The following is a 24884-nucleotide window of genomic DNA, read 5'->3' as shown; positions in this document are numbered from 1 at the left end:
AACAAAGAATTCTTGAAACCTTAACTCAAGAACAGAATTCTTTGTTTCTGGCTGAGACATGATCATTCAGGAAATTTTCAGGTGCTGCGTCTGTTGAATATTGCCCTTGCAAGTAAACACAACCTTAAGCTTAGAACATCTGTCCCCTCAGGAAGTTACTGTCAACACTGGGGAATATTTAATCCCAAAGACGCATGTCTGGTGCATGACTGTGGAAAGAATGCAAAAATTTGTTTAAGAGATAGTTCTCTGCTTTGGCAGTGAATCAGGTATCTACCTACTGAGAACATTGTGAACATCTATCAAATGGACAAATGCATGTAATCGGACTGAAAGTCACTTCTGCACTATCAGTACAAATGATTTATATTCAATATTCCTTGCAGCTGAGCAAAGAGCTGATATTGCGTGCAAGTTTCTTCAAAATCCTTTCAGCAGGATGAAATTATGTCAAGGCTTACCACAGGGCACTTCATACTAAACAAAATGTGTTCTGTAATGTTCTTCTTCACCAGCATTTTTGGAGGACGTTGTGTCCCTGTAGCCTCCAGAGAACAGGGGTCTCTGTTACACGTAAAGGAGCTGGATTGATGAGCCCAGCAGGTAACCTCAAGGCTGAGCTGTTCCTGGCCTTGAGCCCCAGCAGGCTGTGGAATCTCCTTCCAGTGAGATTTTCAAATATAAGCTCTACAGACAAAATGCCATCTGCCCTAGTGTAGTTGTCCCAGTTTCCACCAGAGGCTGGAGCAGAACAACCCCTAGAGGTCCCCTCCCCTCCCCACTTTTATAATTAATTTTGAAGCACAGATTCCTGTTCCTGTCTGTATGGTGAGAAAGAGAGGACACCAGAACATCTGTATACCAAAGGGCAATGCTATCCCAGAAGCAAAATCTTCTGGCTCACTTAAATACATATAGGATGAAAATTAGAACGATGTTTTTAAGTGTGAAAATTGTGGGATTCTGGTACAGTCTTTCAGTGGAAGTAAATGAAGGCAGAAAAGTAACTACTGTTAAGATGAAACTTACAAGGCTTGTGACATTTGTTTCATACAGCATCTTTGATGTAAAATACTGTAATTGGTGATATTTCATATAGATAGCTTATGTGCTGCTGAGGAATTTATGTCTGTGTGTTTGAGTGCATGTGTGCTGTGGGATTAGTTACAGGAGAGTGTATAGAAATTTGTAATTGTTTACTAACCTTTGGTAAGACCCCAGTATCATGATCTATCTATTAAATTCCTGATATTGATCCTGAATATATGGTTTTGCTTTGCTGTTTAATTACGTGACATAAATAATTCATAAACATATTTGATACTGATTTGATCTAAATTTTGTGAGTTGAGCAGTTTTCTCTTGCAACAGTGGTCACCTGTCAATTTTCTGTACATAAAATTGCCAAAAATATATCTCCAAGATCTGATTTCAGTCAAAACACTTTATTGCTTCTGACAGACTTTAGATCAGATTCAAAATCATGACAAGTAAAGGAAAATATATTAGCAGTGAGCATATGGCAAGGGAAACAAATCTTATTTAAAAGAAAGACTATACAGAGTGAAAGCCCTGGGATTCAACATTAGATGATGCAGCTTTTACATTTACACTGGCTCATGTTTGTCCACAACATAAAGTGCAGATATCTGTTAGGTGCTTTCTCAACATCACTCACATTTTGCCTTCAGATTTTCATTAAAAAATCTTGGAAACTGATCAAGGAATGCAAAGACATAATTTTAAAAAATCTGAAACCATGATATCATGGATATTAATTTTCTTTTTTAAATATGTATTATATAGATATCTATTTTTGACTTTTCTTTGCTTATTTGCAGAAGCCAAACCTCTGATATACAACACCCAAATTAGAAAGCAATTGCTAATTTAAATAATGATTTTATAACAAAGTGATGCTTATTTTTTGGCATGACTAAGAGTTTTGAAGTTTCCACACGTCTAGTGCACTTCAAGTGAGGTGAAAGGAGTGGTTCATTGTCAGTTTTCTGGTTTTTACATGTTTACTGAACTATGAATTTGCCTGGTTTTGCCATAGTCAGTCACTCACTTCCCAGAATTTGTCCAATACCACTTCTTAGGAAGTTTGTCTTGCTTTTATGTGGTGGGGGAACAGTATTCAGCCACATTCACTGCACTCTGCCAACAGTCTCAGAAGAAACAATGGTGCTTTTCATTCCCAGAGACTACGCCTATTCTAGCAGGGATAGAGGCGCTTCTGAATTCCTGGCTCTGAGCTGGAATATCCCCCAATTACCTTCTGTTTCCATATGGGGCACGACCTGGGCATGCACCAACCTTCCCTCTTCGTGTCCGGTTCTACACTGAAAAGAAATGTGGCTTCTGCAGCCAAAGGGAAACCAAACAAGTCATCGTCTGTGGGATCAGGTTCCCAGACTGCTTAGAGAAGGAGGCAGGCAAAATGCTGGTAGTCACAGCTTTTCTTCTCTTTAGAAATCTGAGTGCCTAAACCCACATATTCCCTGTGAATTCAATACTAAATGCCAGTTCCTTCATATCTAAGGGTATAATGAACACTTTGAAGTAAAACACACAAATGCTTTTACCTGTGAGGTATTAATTACCACTCTAAGGACACAGTCATGTGGTCTAAAGAAACCAAGTCACTGAAATGTGGCAAGTGACTGCTTCTCAACTGAGCCATTGTATCAGACCATGTGTGTGCATTTAGCTTTTCTTCTCAACTGTGAACTGAGACACATTCATTGAAGCTACAAACTCCAATGAGATATAGCTATTACAGCCACTGGGAAAATATGTGTGCAGTGCAAATCACCCCACACCTTTTTCATTGAAATGTCAAGATTTAGGAATATTACAGGAATTGGACAAGCCATAGGTCTTCTCCAGGGTGGCCTTCTCCATTTCTCTTTCCCTTTTGTCCAACAAAGCACTGGAAACCAACTATTTTAAATGTAAGCCCTTAAAAACCATATCCCAATCCTTTCATTGCTCTTGGAAAACTGCCATAATAACATTGTTCCTATTCAGCAAGTATGGATCCCCCATATCTATTAACAGAGTGCTTAGCTGTATGGTGACATTCAGTTCTCTCAGAACATTTCAACCTACTACTTATATTGAATATTGCCTTTGCATATAACATTAGAGCAAATAATCACACTGTTTCCAAAGCAGCATAATAAAATGAAAAATTCCAGCACTATAAATGGCTTATAAACTTTTCCTTCTTGTGAGATTAACTCTTCGGCCACCTTCTTCTTTTTTCTGCTTATGAACCTTTTCTGCTTCTCTCGTTTTCTTACCATATGTACGCTTTGGAAGATTCCTGGTTAATTAGGAGTCCTGTGGGACTTGACCTGAAGCTCCCCGAAGGGCACTGGATTCATTTCTCCTCTCTGGGTAACCTAACTCAGGTTTTAATCACAGCACTTGAAGAGTTTTATTTTGGGGGTCTTTCATTTGTTGGTTTGGTTTGGTTTTTTTTTTTTTTCTTTTTTTTTCATTTGAATTGGACCGGAAAAGCAAAGTATTAACAGAAAGCCTTGGAGGTACTGACAGGAGCTTGATTCAGCAGATTCCAGCAATTTCTTTTCTTGATGTGGTGTAGATCTCAAGAAAGGAATTGTTCTTTATCCTCACAGATTACATGTTTATTTATAATGATTTTCTGTAAAGGCAACTTTGAAGTATTTGTCTGCTTTTCAGTCAAAAATGAATTATGGTCTTCTTTTTCTTTTTTTTTCTGATGGTTTATCTTTAATATTATTTATCCACCTTTTGCAAAGGTCCTGGAAAGGTATGGTTTATTCACATATTCTGCTCTTTAGTGATACCAAGCCTGAGAAACTTTATCTTTCTGATTTTGGTGAACAGCCGTGAACAGGTCTGATGTCTGAGGCTGCTCCCTGTGATAATCTCTGTGACACTGGAGTCACTATCTTGAAGATATTCTTTTACTCAGTTTGTTAACAAAACAGTGGAGTTACAGATGAGGGTAGAAAGAGCTACCTTAAACAATTACAATATAAGAATTACTGGTATTCTGCCTAAGCACAGTCAACTGCTGTAAAGAAATTTTGACACTGTCATTTTATTGATTTGAAAATCAACATTTATATTTTGAAGTGCTGAGGACAATTACAGAATCTGTGATAATTTCTAGAATTTGGAAAAACTCTTTGCTTACAGTCCATTACTTAATCTGTTTTCCCTCATGTCTTGTGATAACTGCAGCCTAGGTTTGCTTTCAACAAATCACCACACTTTACAGCTTAGGTTTGTCCTGGGATACAAGTTTAATAAATGGTATGGTGGAACAGAAAACCCCTATGGTGAGGGAGGTGTGAAACAAGATTTCAGGCTTGTCAAGGGATTTTTTCCTCTTTGCAGGTCCTTTATGAGTGGTCATTTTTCTCACTTCTTACAATATAGCAAAACTGTACAGTCATAGCAGATGGCTGTGGAAATGGCACATTCTGTGATTTGTCTGCATATGACTCTTTGTTTTGTTTTCCAAAACTTTTCATAATAGAAAGCCAATATATGAAAAATGGTCATCCATTTTCTATCCAAAGTTATGACAGTCTTTTATTTATTTATTTTTAACTTTCTGATCTTTATTTCCTGAGGAGCTGCTGGGGTCACTTGGTCTGTTCAGCATGGAGGAGGATTCTGAGGGGAGAACTCATTGTGGTCTTCAACATCCTCACAAGGAAAAGTGGAGGGGCAGGTACAGATCTCTTCACTCTGGTGACCAGTGACAGGACTCAAGGAAATGGCATGAAGCTGAGTTGGGGGAGGTTTAGGTTGGACATCAAGAGAAAGTTTTTCACACAGCATGTAGTTGGGCACTGTAACAGGCTCCCCAGGGAAATGGTCACAGAACCAAGCCTGACAGTGTTCACGAAGTGTTTATACAATGCTCTCAGGTATATGGTGTGATTCTTGTCATGTGCAAGGGCCACATGTTCTTGTTATGTGCAGGGCCAGGAGTTGGACTCAGTGATCCTGATGGAGCCCCTTCAATTTTTTTAAGAAAGCTTATTAACCCAGAAAGCCAAATAGCGTTTTAAATGCCTCTAAAATTTACTAATTTTAACTTCCTGTATGTGAAATTTAGCTTAGTGCATTTTTACATCTACACCTATTTATTGCTTAATACATCTGTTAGTCTCAGGCAAAACAGACTGTGGAAATTAATTGTTCTATTTGTTTATTAACTTTGTCTGTGAAACTCTCTCTAGCCATTGGCTGATGGTTTCTAGAAAAAATACTGATGTTCTGGTGTAAAGTATTCACCTATGTGCTACTTCTTCACTATCAACCTCATTGAAGTTCATATTTCTGGGTGTTCATATTGTTGATTCTTAAAGTTGAAATGAGAAAGACTTTTCCTCCATCAGTCCTGCCAGTATCCCTAAAAGAAAAGCATTATTGAAATTAAAGGTCAGTGTCAAAACTGACCTTTGAATAAATCACCCTTACTCTTCACTGCAGTTCAGTTAAAGCAGATCTCCCTCTCTAAATCCTCAGGCTGCTGGAGCATCCTTGAGACATCCTCAGGCCTGGATTGGAAATATCTTGATGAAAATTCTGTTGCAGAAGGAGATTTTTGGTTTTTGACAAAGCAAAGCAATAGGACAAAATCTTAAGAGAGAGTCCAAGTACTGTGGTTGTAACTCTTCTAAGGAGTTACTGATTTTTCTGTTCTTCACCTTTGCGAGTTCACCTTTGAAACATAGAAAAGGAAGCCTTGGAGGAACACATTTAGTTCCCTTCCTCTTTCCCCAAGTGATAAATTTAGTAGGCCAAAGTATCACCTGGATGTATCATCACTGTAGCAGAAGTGAACCAGTAATGCAGAACAAAGTGTCATTGCCAGGTTGTGAGTGGGGGGAGAGGTTTGTCTTTTAATTCCAGGTCACTTGTGGATAAGTAATAATGTGTTTCTACATTTGTAGTAGTTTTGCAAGCTGTTGATATTTCAAAAGTTATACATGAGAGAAATGGATTGGAAAGGATTCAAACCTTTTCAAGTTTTTTTGGAAAGAAAGTAATTTACTTCAAAGTGTTAACTTACACCTAAAATCGCATCCTTATCCTTCCCCCATGTTTTAAACACCTGAGTACAGATGCCAAAGGAGCCTGATGGTTCAGCAAGGTTCAATTCAACACTGCATTTTCCTTCAGATTCTGCCCATTCCAGTTGTTTGTCACAATCAACATTTGAGCTATTTTGATGAACCACAAACTGCATACTGGAAATTTTTTGTTCTCTTGTAGTGCTGCTAAGCATTGATGTCTTTCTGGTTGTTCAGTCTCCTGCATCATTAGAAATACTGTAGATATATCATGTATCACAGATCTGCTGCCATGACTTCTCAGACCTTTGAAACACTGTAAGTCTAGCAAAACAATTTAGTTTTAAAATAGGAGGGGGTTTGGTGTTTGTTTTGTTTTTTGTTTTTTTTTTTTAATTTGGATTGGAGTTTGGGGTGGTTTTTCTTTTTTCAGAATGGCAGGTGCATTTTTGATTAAATAGTAGTTAGTGACAAGTATGTCAAAGTAATTCCTTTTTTGTTCCTGTAGTGCTCCTGAATTACACAGCTTAATGGATGTGTGCCAAGATCAATATGAAGCCATATATGCTAGTGGCAAGTGAAAAGATTTTAGTTATATAAAATGCATTTAAAAATGACATATCAAATCCACAATCTTTCATCCCATTGTCACTCAAATTTACAGTTCACAGCTATATCCTTGTGGGATTAATTTCTTTTCAATTAATTTTTTAACTGAGCGTGACCTGAAATAATTTCAAATAACTGATGGGCTGGGGGCTATGTGGAATACAGGCATTTCATTAAGAAGCCAAGCAGACTTTGTATTCTAATATCCATAACAAACAAACTTTAAAAGAGTGAATAATAATATTCTCAAGAATTACTCTGCAACAGCTATTCAGAAGGAAAACATGTAGTAAACTTGCACAGAAATAAAGAGGAAAAAATCTCTCTTGCTCTGTGAAGACAAGGCAATTCACATTAATGTGCAAGTAGAGCTTTTCCCTTTATTTTATACAGAAAGAACCATGTGCCAAACAAAGAATTGCCAACTCTAAACAGGGTACATATGAACCTTTAATTTCCCTTTTCTAAATTAAAAAAAAAAATCACATTTATCCTGAATTTAGAAACACAAGAAAACTAGGGCCATGTGACTGATTTATCTGGTGGGTTCTTATTTCTGGCTGACGAAGCCTCAGACTCGTGAGGGCTCTGGATGACAGCACTGCCAGCAGCCTGCAGAGAGAGGGAGTTCTCTTTGGCTGCAGAGGAGCTGAGCTGTAGGAAGGAAACTCATTTCCAAATAGGAATCATATGTGAAAGACTCTTTTCCTCTGAGAAAGTAAAGCGGTCAGCCAAGCTGGGGCATCTAAGGATGCAAGGTTTTCATTTGAACACTCGGAGCTGCTTCTTTCTCTGTGCTGTTGTTTTCCCCCCTGCTAAGAGGGTAATGATCAACTTTGTGATTTGAGGGTGCAGAAGTTAATTGTAGCAACTGAATGTGAATGATTATCTGAATCTATTATGTCAATATGTTTATTGTTTTTATGCTCATCTGCCTTTCTGATTTAAAGGTCAGGAAATAAAATAAAGATTTCACTTTCAGGTTTTTCAGCTTTGCTGTTTAATTCATTTTTCTACAGTTTCCAATGGGATTCCATTAAAAAAACAAAAACAACCCCACAAAAAAGTAGACTGGCTGGGGATACCAAAAAATATACACTGTAACTTTGAAAGTTAAAAAAATACATTCTTTTTTAATTTAGTCGGAAAATGTTCTTTAAGATCTTTCCTTTAATTGCACATGGTACTTCAAGGCCAGGTTCAGCGTCTGTCTTCATTTATTGGATCACTCAGTGTGCCAAAGCAGTAGGATATTACTTTGGAGCTACTCCTTCACAAATAACACTTATTTGGCAAATAGCATATCCAGACATTTTCCCACTGCACTGGTGCCATAGACACTTAACAGCATGTTCTGCTCTCCAGAACATTAAGTTTTGCTATCTCTCCTGAATATCAGTTTTCATTTGGGGAATGCAGGTCCCTAGTATGTGCCTTTTCATCCAAAGTAAAATTATTTCCCTGTTACGTTCCTTTTAGTTGATGGTTATTAATGGTTATTCTTTGTCCCACCACATGTAATCCTTGTACTGAAAGCGTATAAAAAATCTAGGAAAAGTATGGAAAAGCCCTTGTTTTATTTCTGTATCTTTATATTTCTCCTGAAAGATGTCCTACTTTTGTGGCTATTGATAGAAAACCATGTTTGTAAAGTAATAACTTGAAAATGCTTCCTACTCATAAGCCAAAAATCATTCCAAAGACTTATGTAACATGCCAAATGACTGTTTTTATGAGTACAATAAATGGGTTTTGTTTCACAATAGCCAATTCTCTTATTATCCTAAGATGTGATGTTTTAGAGAGATATGAAGTAAAAATAGTGTCCACTTTTGTAAACTGCTAGGTAAGCTTGGCTATCCTAAAATAAATAATGAATTGAAATAGCATAGCCATGATGGTAGTTTAGAAAAAAATCCAATTCCTCTCTGAATTCCAGAAAATTCTGCCTATATCCCAGTGCTACTGGAATAATGTTCTGTTTCTAGCTATGGCATAAATGGTGTTTTCCAAAGTCCCAGCTCCCAGAAGCTCACACTGGCATCAGGTAACTTCATATCTGGCCCAGCTCTGAGTCTTGCCTATCAATATAGATGCTTTTTCAGGTGAAGACCTGAATATGCAAGGAGGGACTAACAGCTTCCTGGATGAGATGCATTTGGGGAATAAGAGCCTGAGGCATTCTCATCCAGCAGTTCAGACATAGCCCTAGAGTCCAAAACATGAAATACACTGGAGCAGAGGTTTGAGGTGGGGCCTGTGCAGCACTCCCATGCTCACATTCATAAAATTACAGCATAAGGGCCAAAGGGTCATTCTGTCCCTAAAACAAAGCCAAGTAGCAAAACTTTATTCTTATTTTCTTGGGATTTTCTCCTTTTTTGTTGGTCTTGCAAAGAGTACAGTTAATGCAAATGATACTTTTGTTCTAACCTCTGGTGTTTAACTTATGGATCACAAATAGACCAATATTTCATCTCATATGGAAAAATTTCCTAGATGGTATGATGGAAAGAGCAGTTTCAAATTAATATTACAATAATCAATAAAAATAAAGGTATATATACTGATACATGTACTGATGTCATATATGTGAGAAAGTAGAGACCTACAGTCTTGGCCTCAGTAATTATAACTTTTTGCAAATTACTTCATTTAGGGGGAGGGATGTCTGTAATTCTTCATGCTTCATTATACTGGTAAGCACATGACCTACCACTGTAATTTGCAAGTGAGCATGATGTCATTTTAATGAAACATCAAGCAGGGCAATTCAGAAGGAAATGCCTACTATAAAAGAGATATTAAATAATATTTAGCAATTATGGAGTGATTTTCTACTTCAAAGCCCTTCACAAACAGTCACTAATGAATTTGCATAACCTCTCTGTGAAGAGGAGATGGAGGAGGAGAAGGAGGAGGAGAAGGAGGAGAAGGAATATTATTGTTCCCTTCTGCAAGTACAGAGCACAGAAACAACTTGCCCAAGACTGCAGAGGCCATGAGCATCAAAGCGCAAATCAGAACTTGGATCCTGATGGCAGCCAGACATGTGGCTACATCATTACATCAGACTACCAGCCTAGCTGGGGCCTTTAAAAAGTCCTTAGTTCCTTTAAATAAAGGTTAGTATTAATAACTCAGCCTCAACTACACGAAGTCAGTTCCTAGTCATGGTTATTTTGTTGTCTTGGCACAAGGCTCTTCAGACTAGGATCTAACAGTGCCACACCAGGATCCACAAGCATTCACCCTCAAGTGTCCTTCCAAAAGAGGACTAAGGGGAGAAAAACACACCATGGCCTCATCCTGGCAGACTGTCAAATGCAAATTTGTATGTCCATTGAGACCCAGAACTCTAGAAATACTCCTATTTACCTCAGTTTAGAGATCCTCCTCATAACACCCCTCACCCTGCCCCAGGTGTCTGCAGTACAGTAAAGAATGAATGTTGTAGTTGCTTGAATCTCCTGGGGTCTCACAGAACAGGTCATGTTGGAAGGAACCACAGGGGGTCATCTGGTCCAACCTCTCTGATCCAGCAAGCTCATCCCAGAGCACATTGCACAGAATTGTGTCCAAATAATTTTTGAATACCACACCCTTTCTGGCCAACCTGTTCCTGTGCTCAGTCACTGCACAGTAAAAAAATTCTTCCTAGTGTTGAGGTTGAACTTCCTGTGCATCAGTTTCTGCACATTGCCCCTTGTCCTATTGCTTGGACAAGATTGGCACCACCAGTATTGGCATCACTGAGCAGAGCCTGGCCCCATCCTCTCTACACCCTTCCTTCAGAAATGTAAAGACATCAATGAGGTTCCATCTCAATTTTCTCTCCTCAAGGCTGAAGAGGCTCAGCTCCCTCAAGTTTTGCTTGTAAGAGAGATGCTCCCATCACTTAATAATTTTTGTTGCCCTATGCTGGACCTGCTCCAGGAGTTCTTTGTCTCTCTTGTCCTTAGGAGCCCAGGACTGGACACAGCACTCCAGATGTGCCTCACCATGGCTGAGCAGAGGGGCAGAATCACCTCCCTGACCTGTTGGCAATGCTCTTCCTAATGCCCCTCAGGATCCCATTGGCTTTGGCCACAAGGACACCCTGCTGGCTCATGGACAGCTTCTTGTCCAACAGAACCCTCAGGTCCTTCTCCACAGAGCTGCTCCCCAGCAGGTCATTCTCAACCTCTCCTGGTGCAGGGGGTTGTTCCTCCCCTCTGTAGGACCCTGCATTTGCCTTTGCTGAATTTCAGGCAATTCTTCTCTGCCCACCTCTCCACCCTGGCAAGGCCTTTCTGAAGGGCTGCTCAGCACTATGACTCTCCTTCCAGCTTTGTGTCATCACTGAAATCGCTGAGAAGGCACGTCCCCTTCATCCAAGTCATCAATGAATAAGTCAAACCATACTGGGCCCAGTATTGAACCCTGGGGAACATCACAAGTGACAGGCCCCAGCTAGACCCTGTGCCACTGATTACAACCATCTGGAATCTGCCACTCAGTCAGTTCTCAATCCACCTCATTATCCACTCATCCAGCCATACTTTCTGAATTTGCTTGTGAGGACATTGTAAGAGATAGTGTCAAAAGCCTCGCTGAAATCTTAGAAGATGTCCTTTTAAGTTACTAGTTATCAACAATGCAGTCCACCATCTCTGCACAGTTTTTCCTTTTTAGTTAAATACCAAAACATTGGTGCTTGGCAAATCTCACTGCCGTGTAAACTCATATGCCATTTGACATATATGTAGTAATTGGTTGACATCTCCTACCCCAATGGTAGTGGCTGCTCTTAAAATCTCACACCATCACTGCTTGCAATGATTGTGTTATTTTTCTTTGCCCGCAACGAAAGAAAACATATCTATTTTGAAAAAGAACAAGTTTTACCACTATGTTAAATATCAGGAATTGTACTTTTTTTTCCTTTTTTTTTCAAACTTTGAGTAGCAACACCTATGTGTATGGATAGACATTCTGATTCAGGTTAATCTAGTTATGCATCTAAGTCTTGACAATACAAGACAATATGTCATCCTTGGCAATACTTTTAATAATTCACAACCCTACATTTGGGAATATATTTTACAAGAAGCATTTGAATACAGGTGTTGCATTAAACAAATAGCAACGGCTTTCTGATGAAGCTTCTGAAGTGCTGTGGATTAACCAAATAACAAGATACTCAGCCTTCCCTATCCTGTCTTTCCAGTTCTTTCTAAAAACCTTGATATCTGCTTCTATATGAAAAGCAGCTCTCTTTATTTGGACAGTTTACTGTGGAAAAGAAACAATCCCAATGTTATTAACTGCAATTGAGTCCAAACATTTTTGACAATGCCTAAGTTTGGGTCTCACTGAAAACCTGCAGATATTTCTGTACATTAGTCATAACTTTGTTTTTGTGTGTACTCCTTGCAAAGTGGTGAAAGGGAGAATGTTCAGGACATAACTTCCAGTAACAGCAACCATTGTTCTATGTGGCCACCCAAAACAACAACTGGGATAGATGTTGTAGAAATACTTAATACAGAATATTTCTGAGACAGATAGATAGATAGACAAATAGATAGGTATAAACATATCAATTAAAAACATATTAAATTTGAGATCCTTTGCTTTCTTCCGCCTACTAAGAATTTATATACATTTGAAAGCATTGCTTTATTACACGTTTATGAACTGAGTAGAATTTTAGACAGGGTGTATTGGCACTGGAAAGATTTTAATCTTACTTCAATAGGATCATCATAAAGGAATTGCAGGAGGACTGCCTGAAATGAGGTGTGCTTATTTATTTGAAGGACAGGCTGCACTGGTTTGATGACTAGTCCTCACTGGGAAAGATCTGTCATTCTTTGAATCAGATGTGATAAAGGTACAGATGGAATGTATTTTAACACACATTTTTGTGTTATTGTGTGGGGTATTTGGAACATATATGTACCAGAGAAGTAAGTTTTTAATAACTCATCCATTAGCTGTCTCCTTACTAGAATAATGTAATTTAAATGGACAGGAGTAATGTATTTTAAATACTTTTGGAAATATGTTCAGTGTGAATGTGTGCCTCAGTATTATTAGCTTTCCCTAAAAATTGTATTTGTTTCAGTGAAATCTAAACTGGAAAGTCCTGGAGCAGCTCAGAGTCTCATCTTCTTCTCCAGTTCTACCCTTCCAAGCTGCTGGAACTCATCTCTCCTTCTGAAGCCTTGAATAAACAAGCCAGAGAGGACTCACAGCATGACTCCCCAGTGAAATATTTGACTAAGGTTAGGACATCTGGGAAGAGTTTGGGGACAGCTTCAGGTCTGGAACTATGCAATTGAAACAAAATAATTTTGTTTGGCACTTTTCATCTTGATTTGGACTTTGCTTTCTGCCAGCTGGGTAAATTCATTCATGGCTGGGTTGTACTGTGGCGTCTGTGGTTTGCAGATGTATGTTCTTCCCCATTGCTCTTCATTGACACACCCTGTATTGTCTTCTTCTCTTGGAAGATGTCTGTATAGCTAAGGGTTCTTGTAGGTTTGAAAGTATTCTGAAATACAGCCTTTATTTTCATAATGTAACATTTACATGTGGTAGTTAGTATTAATTGTTGTTTATTCTAAACTATTTCAGATTCTGAACCATCGCTACAACTGCCAATTTTATCAGTTTCCTAATGTTATTAAATTTTCTAAAATTTCCTAAAACTGAGACACAATTTTTCTGATTCTCTTGATTGGACTGTTTCCATTTTCTCAAATCTTGTTTCATAAAAGTGAATTATAAATAGAGGGATTTTGGTTTGTAATCAATTTTAGCCTGTGGTGGTTCGGCGTTTCGCGGTCGCCCTCGTTGAAGGCAATGGCCTTGGACGCCGTGGCTGTCCGGCTCCTCGAGGCAGGGGGAACCCGGCTAGCAGGCGGGTATCTTCCCCAGGGTCGGCAGCTCGACCCTCGCTGCAGCCACCCTACAGCGGCTTACCCAATCCCAGGGTGCCCCGATTGGGTTTGGGGGGACCCTTTGCAGGGTAGGGGAACAGTCCGGGCAGGCAGGAGGATGAGGCGGCGATCCACACGAAATGAGACCAGTCCCAGGCGTGGAGGAGCAGCAACAGTCCTTTATTTAGGAATGCAAGCGGGGAAGGAACTGTTGTTGTCCTCGGGCAGAGGTCCGGCAGGGTCTGGGGTCCGAAACCTCTGACCACGAGGGCAAGATGGCACCGAGGTGTTAAAGGGAGCCCCGGGGTTTCCTGGGGCGGGAACGCAGGGGCGGGGCCAATCAGGCCTGGGGAAACATGACAGGCAGCAGGGGGAGCAAATTAGAAACAACAAGGGAGGGGAATACATAGAACCAATCAGGGGAGCTCAGCAACAGAACAAGCTAGAAGCAGGGTGGCAACAGGGGCGGAGAGGGGAGAGGTACAGCAAACTTTTAACCTATGAGCTAACATAAAACTTCGTTGTGGGAGGAGGGAGGGCGGCTCAAGGCTCATCCTCGACTGAGCCCCAAGAAATCACATCCTCGGCGGGTCCAGCCTCCGCCACATTGACCTCGGTCAATGGGATCTCACAATGGGCGGCACCGGGCTGCCGCCCCTCCACATTAGCCATATTTTTAATGGAGTTATGACAATCAAATCAGAGGCAATAAGTTGGGAGGAATGTAGAAGAGGGAACTACCTGATTCTAATTTTCCTTTCTCTTAATTGGGTTTTACAACACTAGAAAGCAACTCCCTTTGTATTTCAGGAGTCTGAGAAAACAAAAAATGCACATGGTGATTTATCTATTAATTGACTAGTGAATTTGATGGTTGAAGGAAATTATGCTCAAAACTATACATATATATCAAACTCTAGACCCTCAAAGACACTGAGAACAATAGGAATTAGAGTCTAAATCATCTGAAGACCTAGGGAAAAATTGTACAAATAATGTAACTTTAAACTAGACTAATATGTGATTAACAAAAATTCAAAATTCCCTTATGTGGTAAATGTAAAAAATTGTAGTAATAGTTTGTCAAAAGCGGGATATTTGAGAAATCATAGAGTTTTGGTAACGCAAGGGGGTGAGGAGGGGTGGAACCAGGCCTCTGCATTTACCGAAAGTGTCTCTAAGGCTATCAAGAGATGACTCCAGCCAGCACTGCTCTGGTGCTGTACAGAAAGACCCTTCTCACACCCAAGCCGGTGTAAGGCACAGATTCTCACTCACCCAGAGAGCTGGATAGCTCACGCGTTACCAGAGACGAAGAATCCAGAGGCTCAATCAGCTGGATGTTCCAGATGTTTATTCCAAAGGGTTCCAGCGTGAAAGAGGAAGAGGAGCCCCAGGTTTCCCTAGATATAGGGATCACCTGGGGTCAGGGGAGAGGAGGCAGGGGGAACACCACAACCAATGGGGAGAAGGGAGGGATGGAGTCAGGGGTTAGGTTACTGCCAGGGGGATTTACATAATTTGAGGAGGGACTTATCATGTTACTTCGACTGGGATGTTTTGCCACCAGTGAAACCCTGCTGTACTGGGACTACTTGGCTCCCCAGCAGTTCCTGAGGTGGTATTATCCACCACCACATTTTGGCACCATAGAATTAATGTCAGCAGTTTCCCTCTATTGACCTTTGCAAGATTACTTCCACTTTACACTAGTAAGAAAATAAAAGAGACTCTGCCCCTACAGGAAGGTTATCATTCTGATGAGACCATTCCATTCTGTTTGGTCACAGCTTATAGAACACACACATCAAGCTAACTTCTATTGCATATATTATTTTCCATTGTTTTGCAGAAAACAAACACAGAGACATTTGTAGCAGACATTTGTCCTTGATGAAAGTACATTGAACTCAGTAGCACCAAAAAGTAAACATTCATCACTGAGCCAATTTATATTAGACAGCCTTTATAGCCAACAGAATGAAAGAAGAATTGGCAGGGTGGGATTTACCTCATCCCAATGACTCATATGAATCTCACTGCAGGCATCTGAAATTAGACAAGATGTATCCTGACCTCAGAGTGGCAGGCTATGGTCTTCTTCAGATCAGAACCATCTGCAGAAGTGGGAAAGTCTCTATGACTATAAAACTGTGTGATACTTCACAACTTCACAACTGTGAACATTTAAGAACAGCTGCAGGGAACGAGAGCGGAATGTTGCAGATAATTCATGTATGCCATTGGCAATTCTCTTTATTCAACAACTACATTAGTCATGAGTGCCCAGTGCAGCCTTGCTCATTGAAACACCTCAGGTGCTAAGACAAAATCCAGTGAGGCAAACACTAACCATGCCCAGCCTGTGATATAAAGCCATAATTTGAATATATCTCACTGAAATCACTTTCCTTGCTCTCATACATTTCCAAGTTACAGGAACACTTCCATAATTTATCAAACATATTTTTGCACACTGTTCACCTGAACTGCCTTAACTCAAAATGTCAGACACAACTTTCTTTTTTCCAGAACTCAGTTCTGGAAAATTTCAGATCCAAAAATAATAGTTTGAGACATAAGATGTAGTAGGAATTATTACCCAGTAGAGGACATGGGAAATGGCAACCAGCACATGGAGAGCCTAACTAAGAGAAGATTTAGAAACTGAAAGTCATCTTGAAATTTAGACAGTGGTCCATCTTGTCTGTTTTCCCACATTAACTATATAAATAAATCTTCTTATAATTTTTAAAGTCTGATAAACATTGTGTTGTGACTGCTCAGAGAAGGCTGAGAAGATAATGGTTTTCAGTAAGAGTCCAATGGCCAAAATACTCCTTCAGGAGGTGGGAGAGGCATGTTTCCAGATGCTGTCTTACTCAGGACTCATTTCTGTCTCTTCCAAGGACCACCATAACTACAAAACCACATGGTCTCCCAACCAAGAACTTTTTTTTTCATCTTTTCTGTCCAATGGAGAGATGTTCAACCACTGCTAGAGCGGGTGCCAGACAGAAAGCAAACAGAAGTAAACTTGTTGGGGTGGAATGGATGGGATTAGGAACTCAAGTAGGAGCTTCAAAAGCATCCTTCCAAATTCTACCCTGTGCCAAGTGCCCCCCAAATGCAATACACTTATTTTCCTTTATTCACCTTAGTGATTTTGTGTAGCTTCCCATGCATACATCCATTCCAGAATGGATGACATGACAGAAACAGCCCATAACAAAAGGTGTAGAGATACTGGAAGCTTCTCCAACATTTATTTATTGTTTCCCCAAAACTAAAGCACTTCAAAACCTTTGAGAAATTTCAGTTTAGTACATGGTGACTTACTGCTGATGAAGCAGTGATACCAGAAGTTCAAAATTTGGTGCTTTTTTTCTTTCTGAGGGAACAAAAGGGTCAGATGAAAAGAATTTGTTAATTTATCTCAGCTCCTTTTATCAAAGGCTGCATGGTCCTTGTCAAGTAAAAATACACCAAAAATGTTTTTGTTCTACTTTGGAAAAATAAAGGAATTAATACTATAATTTTATAGTAATTAAAAATACAATTAAAGATTTCTTTTAATCCATTTAACAGTTTTATCCTTCGATATTTCCCCATAGGTCAATATATCCCCATGTAAGAACCAGTCACTCAAGTGTGCACGTTTTTCCCAGATTAATTATACTGGCATTTGGTACATACATGGATCTTTATCTCTTTAGGGAGTCTCAGTAATTTCTAAGGATACGACCAAGTATATCTACAAGGAACTCCAAGGCCTAACTACCCAGAACATTTCTGACTCCTGGGAACTGAAAAAAACTAGCTTTACTTAAATGGATGTTAGTTTATGCCTAAAGAAAGATGAGTGGGGTTTTTTTATTAATTTTCAGGTTTACAACTGATGTCCTAATCATCCCCAGTTAGCAAACTCAGTCCAAAATTCCCAACTGACACAACCACAAACAAGAGGAAATTATAGAATTCAGTTCCGAAATTTCTCATATGTTCAGAAACTTCTGATATATTCAGAAGAACTAATGTTTGAATTATGTTTGTGTAATTATGTAGATGTTTCTTTGGCTATTTTAAGTTTCTTACCTTTTTGACAGAGATCAAATGGAACATGGTAATTTCTTGAATTCTCTATTCATATGGCAGTTTGGATTTATAGCTGCAGATCTGGGCACTGTTGAGTGAAATGCCCCTCATAACTTTAAAAGGATCTTGTTGCAAGATAATATGCTGACCAGCATGGATTCTCTGCAAGGTATTTGAAAATCAGCTCTTTATTAGGATTGCTTACATAGCTTGGAAAATGTGGTCAAAGTGAAGTAGTTAATGTAGTATCTCCACAAGTTTTCAAAACGTAAGTGTCCTTTTACTCAGAAAGCACTGTCTCTGTACTCCTGTATGCAGGGGCTCATGTTATGATAACCCACAGAGATGTCAGACGTAAAGCCTCACAACATAATTATGGAAAAGAAACTTCAGCTAATATTTGATTATTACATAAACTTTAACCTCCTCTTGCCATATACTAATTTGCTGTGGTGATTGACATATTCTGTTTCAGCGGTTGATCTCATTTCTCAAGACTGAAGTCCTTAAAAAGATTTTTTTCAAGTGAGCATGTACAAGAGCTATGTAGCTAAACTACTGCACCATATGAAATCAAAAGACTGCTGTTACATCAATGATTCCTTCACCTTTAATGAAGAATAAATATATCCTGGGTTCAAGTTCGGTTTTCAAAACGTGTAATAATTTTCTGTGACTCCTCGCTTAGCTCAACACTAAGAATGAAAGATAAAATGAAGCATAAAATGCCTAATAAAAATGTGTCATACTGTAATACAGTTCTAACTTGATCCTCCCATTGCCTTTTTTAAAATGACAAAATCTATTTTAAATAGTGTTGGTATATTCAAATATTTATTCTTTGCAATAAGACACCCTTTCTGTTTTACAAGCCAGCTTAGCATTTGGTCTTCGCACTAATAGCAAATGGGTGCATTCATTATGCTATTTTTTAAACTTCTTTTATTTTCCTAGAAATATACAGTTTCCATATGGGCAAGATGACAGTTATAATAGTTACCAATATTTTTCACTGTTTTTCACCTTTCCTGGAATATTTTTTTCAACTTTATTCCGTCAGTAGAAAAGCCTTAAATTATTTTGTGTACTTAAGTATAATATATATATTTTTATTTATAGAATATCTTTATCAGACAAACTTCCTCAGTGTAGTCAGGTGGAATGTGTTATAAATGATGCTTGGAATTGTCAAGAGAACAAGTTTTTATATTAAGAATATATGGTACTACTGAAACTTTTCTCTTTTTTTTTTCCCGCCAGCAGACAAGGAGCAAGGGAGCATATTTTTCATTTTAAGCTTCAACCAGACTTCTGTGAATTGGTGTCTTGGAAGCACTCCCCCCCCAAATCCTCCCCCACATTGGTCTGCAATCCAGAAGGAAAAAGAGTTCCTCGCCTGCTGTTGGACCATTTTCTTCTAGGACTTTCTCATAATGTTCCTGTCAACAAATTACTTAAAGTATCAGACAAATCCCTTGTAGATGGTTTCCATGAACCCATGACACTAATTTTCACTGCATCTTAAAACTTATCTACAAAGCCCTGATCCCAGATACTTCTTCAAAAAATGACAACCAATAACAGGAGACTCTTGTAAGAAGGGGAGAAAATCTGTTTTCTAGCTACTTTTTAAGACTGATGATATACTTTTTCCCCTCTGTTGACACCAAAAGAGTTAAAACTAATAGATATTCCTCTGCCTTGAAACATTTGTTCCCAACTTTCTGATTGATTTAGTCAACTATTTTTGGTTCTAAAATTTTGGTAAGTAGCCATGAATCTGGTTTCAATTGAGTGTCCCAAAGTGACAGCAGTTGGGAAGTCAGTAATTTTTGGGTTGTGTCTGTGTCCCATGAGTGAGTCATGACCTTGCTGTGTCTATTTGCATGGACCCCTTTCATTCTTTATGGCAGCTCAGATCACTCAGATGTCCTGAGTTGTATGCCCAACCCCCCAAGGCCAAAGTAGGAAGATGAAAATGTTGCACGGTACTTTCAGACTGGTTTTTCATCAGAGATGGTTTTATGAGAAAAGAGACTGCCTTCTACAACAAACACAATGGTTTGATTTTGTGATTTATCCTTTTGTCTAATGTATTCTAAGTTACAGCTCTTTTTAATTATTACAACACACACTTTAAAGAGACTGCTTATCTTCCAGGAAAGCAAGATTTCCATCAGTTTTTATACAAAAACTGTCCATAATTTTTCAAAATCTATTTTGAATGAAAATGTGACAATGTTTTGAATTTTTTAGGAGCAACAAAGAACAGATGTTTCCTGAGAGCAATTGCTTACCTTTTTCCCATTCAGTCCCAAAGTATTTTAGAAATATATCAAACCTATTTTGAAATCTGTACAAAGTCAACCAATGACCTTACTGAAGATGTTACCATTGTGCATGCTGACAAAAAACTTCATTGATATTACAATCAATTGTGAAAAACAAGCCAGTTTGGGAAAAAACTATTTCCATATCTAATCTTACAGAGCTTAGGTTTTGGGAAGCACTATTTATCCACAGAGCATTCATATGATCTACTGATGAGATACCATCACAAAAGGAAGTTCCTCCAAACATTTGGAATTAAAAACAGAATCACAGAATTATTGTCTCAATATTGGAGAAGCAACATGCACAGACATTTTGCTTTTTGAACAATTAAATCCTTCCTAGTGATTTTCAGCATAGTGGTAGGAAGCCACCTCATCAGCCAGAAGGAAAATAACTTCTAGCTAAGGGCTAACACAGTTTTTACCATTTCTAAATGAGCAACAGTCACATCAACAGCAAACAAACTGCCTTGAGTTGATAATAGTAAATATCAATTAATAAGATTTCATGGAAAATTGATCTGGAAAAATCCTGTCTCAGACTAATAGAACCCAGCCACGATATTTAAAAGATGTATTGTCATATTAGCTTAAGTTTAATAGTAGGTTTTATTATCCTTACTACATACACAAGTACTTATTTTCACTTTCATTATTAATTTTCACTATTGAAAACCATGCCTTAGAAAAATTTTTATTTATTACAGCAAATTGACTTTTGGGGCTTGTTTCAGAACTATTACATTACCACCAGATATTTTTTTATATCTAGAGTTGTCTTCACTAAATCAGTTGTGGAGGTGGAACTACACCACTAAATCTGGTTTTGCAGTTTATCTCAGCAACCTCCCCATGATCTCAGCAGCCACTTAAAGCCTTAATCTGTTATTTTCCCAGGTTTAGATGTGCAAAATCCCCAGGTGTCTGGATGGTTTACTTTATACGTGCTCACCAGCTCCCTTGACCACTTCAAACAAAAAACTTCTTAAACCCTCCCCAAATCCTATTGACATTTTTCTCTGCCATCATTTTAGCTCTGCCTAAATGTCTATAACATTTGTCCAGGCCTTGCAGGTAAAGGACAGTGCAAACAAAGAGAAAAGAGAGGTGGAGATAAGGCAAGTCTGGAGTTTTTTAAATTAAAATTAAATAAATTAAAGCATTTATGAAACTAGACAGGGACAGAGAGACTAAACAGGGGACAAGCAAGATTGGTTGCTAAAAACAAAGTAAACATCCTGGTTCAGTAAGCCCAGGTTGTTAGCAAAGGGGAACTGAAGGGCTGAGGGAGCACATGGAGAAAGTCAGGAGCGAGGTTTAGCTATTAAGATTTCATATATAGACCAACTAGTTCTTGGCAAGTGTGAGGCTAAAAGGCCACAAGATATGAAATATTGCAACTTGTGAATCAGTTTTCTTGCACTTACCATGGAGATTTGCAATCTTGCTTGGAAGAGCTTGATCCCAAAGGACATTCCCATTGCTGATAGCTTCCCTGGGGCATCTGTGAATGTCCCCATCAAAATGGCCTCAAACTTCAGAAGATTCTTTCTGCCTGAATTCCTCATCATATTTCCCTATTTAATAAGCTTTGAATTCCAGAGAAATGCTTTTGGACAATATGGCAAATTGTTTACAAGCTTTCTCATGAACCTGAAAATCTGTATGATTTTCCCTTTGCAAGCAGGACTTCAAGCTACATGTGGTTGACAGTACCTAAAGGTAAACGTACATCTGGCACTCACCACAGGCTACGAGGAATTTCTAATTGCTGTCTGTTCTCAGTGTTTCCCAGAACAATGTCTTGTGGGCATCATGCTACACAGAAGTCGGAAGCAAAGAGCAGCTGTACACTCAGAGCGCTTCTGCAACACTGAGTTTTGAGAATTTCAATGCAAACACAATATTTTGTTCAGGAGCAAGAGAAAAAGGTGTTCATGTGTGAACACGGGGGAGACCTGCAGCGAGCAAGCATTAATGAGCATCTTGCATGCCTAAGGCTGCCCAGCTGTCCATGGGAAGCCAAACAGATATTGTGCTTGACTGTCTGCCCTGGGAATATTGTTCTCTAGATAAGAAGAATGGAATGAAAAGTGAGAGCTGATTAAATGAACTTTAGCTGTCTAATTTATAAAACTCACAATGATTAAATTTTTGAGTATTCATATATCCCATTTTTAGCTTTTCTCGGGTAATCTAATATACAATATAAAAGACAAATTCTAGGTGTGTTAGTCTCTCTGCTTTTTTTTTTTCCTATGAGGAAATCTGTAAACACTTCTATTTCCCTTTCTCTCCAAGTAAGCAGTATCTTTTATTTACCACCAGGTCTCCTTCCCTTCTAGGGGTTAGGTGCATTAATCTATAGACTGCAAAAAAATTAAATGTAGTCAGTGCACCAAAAGCACCAAAACAAGGCACCATGTTGGTTTCCACCATCAGTACAAGAGCTTGAGAAGTTTCACTCTCTTCCTTCTCAGCTTCTCAGCAAATCTAACAGCCCCTTCTGCCCGACACTAGGTAGGAGAAACAGAGCTTAATAGTAAGAATGTGCATCCCATCCACACTTGTGACAATCAGAAACAAACCACGATGTAGGAGGCAGCTGATAAGCCATCCCAAATTTGTCATAAGTGGCATGAGCCATGGCAGTCAAATCAACCCTGATTGCCCTTAAAACAGAGTCTTATGACAACTCCAGCTCTGTTTCTGCTGCCCTGCATGATGTGCACCTTGTTATGTCCCATTTCTTGCCTTTAGTGTCTTTAAGGCACCATACTACATGCATTATAATGTCCCCAGAGTTGCACCATATTCAAATGTCAGGAGTGAGGAAAGATATCAGTAAATTACATAAAGTGTGGGGATTTACCACTGCTTCTAAAGAGCCATCAAATGTTTTTCATCTAGCAATCAATTATATTCTTTTTCCTTGGAAGTCTTTTCAGCTGGCATGAAATACTACTTTAAATGATTCTGCTGTTGTGCTTATTATATTTCTAGACTTCTTTTAAGATGTTTAGAAGAAAAACTCTGTACAACAGACTGGAGGCTAAAAAGTTATAAAGCTAAATCTGACAAATCAGATTTTAACAGCATCCAGACTTTCTTTCAAAATAATTAATAAATTTTTGCCATCAGGTAACTAGGGAATATTTCAGTTCAAAAAACTGTGTTAAACAAAATGTTCCTCCTGAAATTTGGAAACAAAATTTCTTGTCCTTTCATTTCAAGATGACCCTGAGATAACGAATCTACCTAAAATTAAACGAGCTTGTATTGGTTTGAAAAAAAACCAGTGGGACATCACAAGTCAATAAGTGAAATAATACAAGGAAAAGCACTGACAAAGTCAGATACAACCTGACACCCTATTAGGGTGGTGGTAGCAGTCCGACTGAAGTAGTCCAGTTGAAGCAGTGATCCTGTGAAGGTCTGCTCTCCTCCTGAAGGTCCAGTGGTAGCTCTTGTCCTCTGGGAAACCAGTAGACAGGGCTAGCTCAGGCAGTTCCAAGGCCAGGTTATATCCAGGTGGGAACACCTGGCTCCTCCCTCCTGGGCAGAGCATCCCACAATGGGATGAGATAAGTCCATGAGTCACACGGTGGGTCCCTGATGGCCCATTGCCTGTCATGCGGGGTGGGTTGTTAACAGCTGGTAACAGCTAACGGCCCACAGCTGGTGGTAATAGAATACTTAAATACATCTATATTGCAACCTAGGACATAGCTATACAATAATAGAGAGATTTCACACAAATTTAACATTAAGTTGATATCTCAAGCATAATGAAGTTCCTAAAGATTAAGGAAATTAACAACTTGATAGAGATGTGAAAGTTAACCTGATCAATTGTATTGAGACTGAAGGAGAAGTGAGGGAGAAGTGGGCTGAGTTCGGCCACCTTCAGATGAGCAATTAATAGTGATTAACCTGCCAATTAACTCTGGATATGCTGAGCTCCTCAATGATAAGGTACACCACCACAGCTGATTCTTGCTCAGTGAAAGTGTTATGGATACTTGAGAAAGGACAGGGTCTATTGCAGAGCAGAAGAGATGGACTTTGGGCTCAGCCCCACTGCAAAGTCAGCTTTCTTAATTTATTGCTCATAAGATTGCTCTCAAAAAGCAAAGCGAACAAAAATTAAAACAACAGCAGGATAAAAAATAAACGGTGATTGCATGTTAATTTGATGTAAACTAAAATATTTGCACTGTTTATATTCAGAAGAAATGAGGAGGTTCATTTGTATGAGTATGACCCAAACCAAATGTTTTCTCCAATTTTTTCCTTTGTCTACAGAATCAGTTATTCATACAGGGCTAAGTGCATTATGTAGCTGTCAACTATGCATAAATATCCATGTCAGACACTGCCATAAAGTCCCAGGCTGCAGTACGCACGAATGCTTCCTGGGGCACTGTACACAGCAGTGGGACAGCAACTGAGCCACACAGATCCTGTTCCTGTGCCACTGTACCAGACACTGCTGAAATATAATTTCATATCAGAGAGATGTGGTATCAATAGCAACAGTAAGTATGAAGAAATTAAAGAATCTTGATATTATCTTTGTAGAACAAAAAAATTCAATTTTCGTCCTGGGTTTTTCTCTTTCTTCACATTTGTAGGTTTGGGAAACAGCTCATAGAATGGCAGGTTTACAGAAAATTCAGGATGTCAAGATTACATAAGTATAAATCAGAATAATGGTTACCCAGATTATCTTATATTGACTTTTTTATTTACTGTGGATATAAAATCAGCTCTACTGTCCTGTTAATTAAGGCACAATGTTGGATGTAGTGCAGAAATGGCATTAAGTTAATCTA

The 24884-nt window shown here is 38.8% G+C and overlaps 1 long non-coding RNA gene across 1 annotated transcript; it reads left to right on the top strand.

Moving 5' to 3' along the window:
• The first annotated feature begins 861 nt into the window (after positions 1-861).
• LOC146444312 (uncharacterized) lies at positions 862-17956 on the top strand. Its single transcript, XR_014847916.1, has 4 exons — positions 862-1003; positions 2205-2449; positions 12805-12964; positions 17728-17956. It is a non-coding gene; the product is annotated as an uncharacterized LOC146444312 (long non-coding RNA).
• Positions 17957-24884: the final 6928 nt, after the last annotated feature.

This window comes from Lichenostomus cassidix, chromosome 1, assembly GCF_008360975.1.
Source record: "Lichenostomus cassidix isolate B80296 chromosome 1, HeHo_3.0, whole genome shotgun sequence".
In the NCBI taxonomy this organism is placed as follows: domain Eukaryota; kingdom Metazoa; phylum Chordata; class Aves; order Passeriformes; family Meliphagidae; genus Lichenostomus; species Lichenostomus cassidix.
This window is presented reverse-complemented; position numbering and strand designations above follow the sequence as displayed.